We start from the raw sequence: 5,766 nt of genomic DNA on the forward strand, positions 1-5,766 counted from the left end.
CCATAACCGAATCCAACCAATCCAATCACTTGATATTTCTCCGAACATATTAATTATATATAACTTAATTCATCACAAACAATTTAATAGACCAATCAACCACAAGTGTTAAGCAATAAACCGAGCACTTAATGCAGTGGCCGAACCACTGGAACTGAATTGGGTGCCAAGACCAAGCACCTTTGACAGACCGAACGGTCAAGAGAAGAGCTAGCTCTTCTCTGACCGAGACCCTGCAGACAGAACGGTCATACAGGCCGAAGGCTCCAAGGGTTAAGGGGAATCCAGGGCAAAGGACACCTCATGTCTTGACCGTCCCCCTACAATCACACAATGTCAGGATCGAGCACTCCTGCACAGACCGAACGGCCACGAACTCTCATGGCCCAAATAAGACGAACCCATCCATGACCGAAAATCTTTACTAGACCGAACGGTCATGAGAAGAGCCTACTCTTTGACCCACAGTGCCAAAACGAACGGCCAGGAAGAGAATCAACTCTTTTCTGGCCATCAGCACCATACCGGATGGTCATAGGAAGGAACAAGCCTTCAGTGACCAAGACTGTGAAGACCGAGAACTACCTGTGTCCGAGAGCAATGCCAGACCGAGAGTACTGGACCGAACGGTTCCTACTGGCAAGTCCTAAATTGAGACAACCACTTGTAACCGAGGGTCACCCATACGACCGGACGGTCATGAGAAGGGAATACCCTCTCTGACCGAGGTAACCAGGCCGAACGGTCAAGAGAAGGGGAACCTTCTCTGACCAAGAGAACCAGGCCGAACGGTCAAGAGAAGGAAGACCTTCTTTGACCAAGAGAACCAGGCCGAACGGTCAAGAGAAGGAAGACCTTCTCTGACCAAGAGCTATAAACCGGACGGTTAAGGGAAGGAATCATCCTTCCCTGACCAGGCCTACAAAATCGAACGGTCAGGCGAAGGGAGAACCTTCTCTGACCAAGGTCTTCCAAACCGAACGGTTAAACTCTGCAAAATTATGCAGAATTCGATAGAACCTGCTAAGACCATTTTCAACCATTTTTACCAACTTCTAACACCCCTAATCTTTGTTTTAGACATAATTAAACTTACCTAAGTGATTCTAAACATTACTAACACATTTCTAAAGTGATTTAAGCTTCATTTCAACTCTAAAACACTCATTTTCCCAACTTAGGGACCCAAAACCCAATCTTACCATTTTACACCCATTTTGACTAATTTAGTGACTCAAACAAGTCACAATACACTAAGTGAAACTGTCTCAACAGTCCACAAACACAACAAACCCCATATACTCAAAATCACTACCTCACTTCCCTTAAAATGACCAAAAAGTGACTCTAAAGCACTTGGTTTTCTTGCAAACACTACCATAACAGATTTCAATCATCGCCACAGTCCCAATCATGCATAATTCAACATACCAAGGAGTTCCAAACAGTCCATATTCATCAATCATCAATTCCACACCACATACACGTTTCCATACATACATTTCAAACCAATTCAACCAATTTCATGCTTCCAACAACATACAACATCAAATTTATCATACATTCATAACAAACTACGAAAATGAAAAGGAAACTAGCTCCCCTTATCTCTAGTGTAGACAACCAAGGTCAAGTAGGAACTCTAGACCACTTTCTTACACTTCCAAAATGTTAGAATCACCTATAAATCATCAATTGATGATGGAGAACGAATTTTAGGACTACATTGAAGTTAAATTGTGAAAGAAAACGAGATGGGTTGCATGTAATAAGAATTCACATGCTAGAAACCCTAGGGCAAAGGGGAAAAGAGGGCTTTCTTACCGGTTGGACGAAACGGAGATTCAATCGGTGGGAAATGCTCCTCTTGCAGTCCTAAAAGCTTGGGTAGCTTCAATTTGAAATTCAAACGGTTAGAATTTGAGTAGTGGTGCTTGAAAGGTAAGGCAATGGAGGAAAAGTAGAAGAAGAAGATGGTGGCTGTTTTAGAAAATGACTAAGTTATGGAATGCTATGGTATTTTTACTTTACCAACATGCTCTACCTATCATATGCTGCCACGTGTAATCCACTTATACATTATTTTTCAAGGTGTTACAGTAAGTAAACTTATAAAAAAAAGAAAACCTACTAACCAATATCAAGCATCTAACCCAAAAGGACCCNAGTAACCAATCAATACAAAACTGTAAATGAGTAACAAAACATTAATACAACTTTGAACTAACACACTAATTAACCTAAGGATTGGATAAAGTCGAGATGTATCAGTATGGANTAAAGTCAAATTTGATTGATTCAACCTTAGACAAAATTTAATTTCAACCAAGTCAATCTCAACCGAAATTTTGATTGAATTTTGTTGTGTCGGGCGTAATTAAAATTTGTTGAATTTGGCTAAGTCCACCCTATCTAATCTGGTCAAATTTAGTTAGGTACCCTAGACAAAATTTGGCAGAACTTAGTTAAGTCGTTTTATGCCCGAATTTGAAAAATTCAATAGAACCGGTTATAACCAAAATTTGGCCAAATTAGGACGAATCGTTCTTGGCCAAAATTCACTGAGTTGTCTCCAGTNNAAATTCGGCCAAATTGGCCAAGTTTANTCNAATCGATATTTGGTTNAATTTGATTAAATCAGTCCTGACCAAAATTTACTCTATGGGTCAAAGGTTGAGACTAATACAACTTGGAACGAAAGTTAACACTAGTTCAACAAATTCAAGCAAAAAGTCAACTCAAGTTTATCCAGATTGATGTTTGAGATATGTCGATATAAACCAAAGTTCGAAATTGATTGATCTAGTTTAAAGATAAATCTTGACTAATTTAACTGTAGATTAAGTCATACTGAAAGTTGAAAAAAATCAATATAACAATACAAGTTTTATAAAATTTAATTTAAATTGCTTTTATAAAAAATGAAATTTTGAATTTTTTTTATCTCAATTTTATAAAAGAACAAACTAATTCTAAAGTAGAAATGAATTCTGATCCAAAATTTATTCCTTGATCTAAATTGAATTTTTGAAAATCCAATGGTCCTCCTTATTTTTATAAGAAAACTTTGTGATGTGTGCCACGACCAATAAATTTACTGATACAATGAGGGACATACATTTACTTTACTCAAGAAAATTGTCAATTCTATTGAAACGTGAAATAGATTATCATGAAGGTATTAATGTAGTATTGAGATGCTGAACTAGGTTACAAAACACAATACCCACTAGTGAAAAAATATTTTTTTATGACCGACCTATTATGACGTACAAAAATTATACGTTATATAATGCATGTCTTTGATCTTAATAATATACATTTATTTGTAAAATGAAAAAAGTTCTTAAAATAACNAACGATATGAATTTTACCTCTGCATGCTTGCCATATGCTCAAGCAATTAAAATTTTAAATATATAAATATTTTATTTTTCTATGCTCAAGCATCATTATATTAAGTAAAATTTCAACTAAAAAAAGATATAAAAGATAAAATAAAAATAATGGTAATCAGATTTGAACTGGTTTTGTTTACAAAGAATTTACAAACACACTATCATTCTATTAAGTTGCTTTTTTTTACTTCTTATCTAAGAAATACACATTACATAAACAATAAGAAAACATGATCACGAATAAATTATTTAATTAATTGAAATCAATCAACAACTATAAAGAGGAATAACACAGACAATTGTATTTTTATAAATTCTTATGTCATGAAAGACATAATATAACATAACAAAAATATCTATGAAGGGTACAAAATGTTGTTGTTTTTTACCTCTTTCCCACTTCTTATATAAGTCATACACACTATATAAACAATAAGAAAACATACTCACGAATAGATTATTTCATTCATTGAAATCCTAAACTTAAACTTCATACAAACAACTAAGAGGACAAAAGACACCATAATCAACAACTATAATATGGAATAACACATCCATTACATGTTTATATATTCTTATGCACTAGTAAAAAATTGCTTTTAATAGCGCACATTATGCCACGGTTCACCAGAAACCGCAGCATAATGGCGTGCGGTGGCAGTTTTGAAATTAAAACGAACTTATAGGCCGCGATTCTCCCATTAACCGCGACATATTCCCAAGTCAACCATCACCTTTGACGCCACGACAGGAAAAAAAAATTTAATGACAGGGGAATATGCCGCGGTTCTCTGACCAACCGCGACATATTCCCCTGTAACCTCCTGACATTCTCCATCAGGCAATTTATTGCAGGGGCTGACTGATGGGGAATGTCAGCAGGCAGCAGGGGGAATATGTCGCGGTTCTCTGACCAACCGCGGCATATTCCCCTGTAACTTCCTGACATTCTCCATCAGGCAATTTATTGCAGGGGTTGACTGATGGGGAATGTCAGCAGGCAGCAGAGGGAATATGCCGCGGTTGGTCAGAGAACTGCAGCATATTACCCCTGCTGCCTGCTAACATTCCCCAAAAGGCAGTTGGGAGGCAGTTGGGGGGATTCTGAACGTTGGGGAATATGCCGCGGTTGGTCAGAGAACCGCGGCATATTCCCTGATCTGAGTAAATTTTAAAAATTTTAGAGAATATGCCACGGTTGAGCGCTGAACCGCGGCATATAAGTTAAAAGAAATTTCAAAAATGCCATTATGCATTATTTTTTTTAAATGAATAGGCCGCGGTTAAGTGTAGAACCGTGACATATTCCCCTTTTATGCCGCGGTTAAGTGTAGAACCGCGGTAGATTCTCTTCTGAAGGTTAAAAACAATCACAACAGTTTTCATCTTCTCCACACGACTCTGAACTCTCTGCGTCTACAAAAAACGCGAAAACACTATGCCATCTTCGTCTTTGCCATCGCGCCCTCCACCGTTGCGCCTCCGCCGTTGCGCCCTCCGCCGTCGTGCCCTCGTCGTCGCCCCCTCCGCCGTCATGCCCTCGTCGTTGCGCCCTCCGCCATCGTGCCCTCGTCGTCGCGCCCTCTAAAACCCAGGAGCGTTCGTTTTCTCCGCACTGCCGTCTGAACCGTTTTGGGACGATAAAGGATCAATTTTAAGCAAATACCCATGTTGGACGCCTTTGGAATCGCACAAGAGCATTAATTTTAGAATGCTGCCAAATTCGCCCAAGCTGGGCGCCAGAGTTGCAGAGAAATCCAAGCTGGGCGCCAGAATTCCAAGCTAGGCGCCAGAGTTGCAGAGAGATTCCAGGTTAGGCGCCACAGAATGGGGCTGGGCGCCAGAAAATGGGGATGGGCGCCAGAAAGTGGCGCTGGGCGCGAAAACTTGCTGTAACTCACTTCTGATTCAGTGGAAAGTCGCGTTGGGCGCCAGGAATCCAAGCTGGGCGCGAATTCTCGCTCATATGTCAAAAATGGGTTATTTAAACATGGGTCTCGCGATTTTTGAGGGACTTCTCCTCCTACACTTCATTCTTCACCTAGAGAGACTGGGAGAGGCCCTTGGAGGCTGTTTGGGGTGTTGGGAAACTCTCCCACTCCTCCTTGGGTCTTCAAGTTTCATCAATGGTGATTTTGCCCCTTTTGGGTTGAGGAAGAAGATGGGTCACAAATTGGAGATGGAAATGCGATGGGTCGCAAATGGAGCATGGAGCAGCTGCCAAGGACCTTGGGAAAGGCTTTGCATCTTCTCTTTGGTTTCAATTTCTTCCTTATCTCTTCAATTTTGTGAACCCTAAGTTCTCCTCCATGGAGGGCTTTTCCTATTTGTTGAGATTAGTTGTAAAACATGGAATCTTGTGTGTTTT

Source organism: Vigna radiata, unplaced genomic scaffold (assembly GCF_000741045.1).
Source record: "Vigna radiata var. radiata cultivar VC1973A unplaced genomic scaffold, Vradiata_ver6 scaffold_492, whole genome shotgun sequence".
NCBI lineage: Eukaryota > Viridiplantae > Streptophyta > Magnoliopsida > Fabales > Fabaceae > Vigna > Vigna radiata.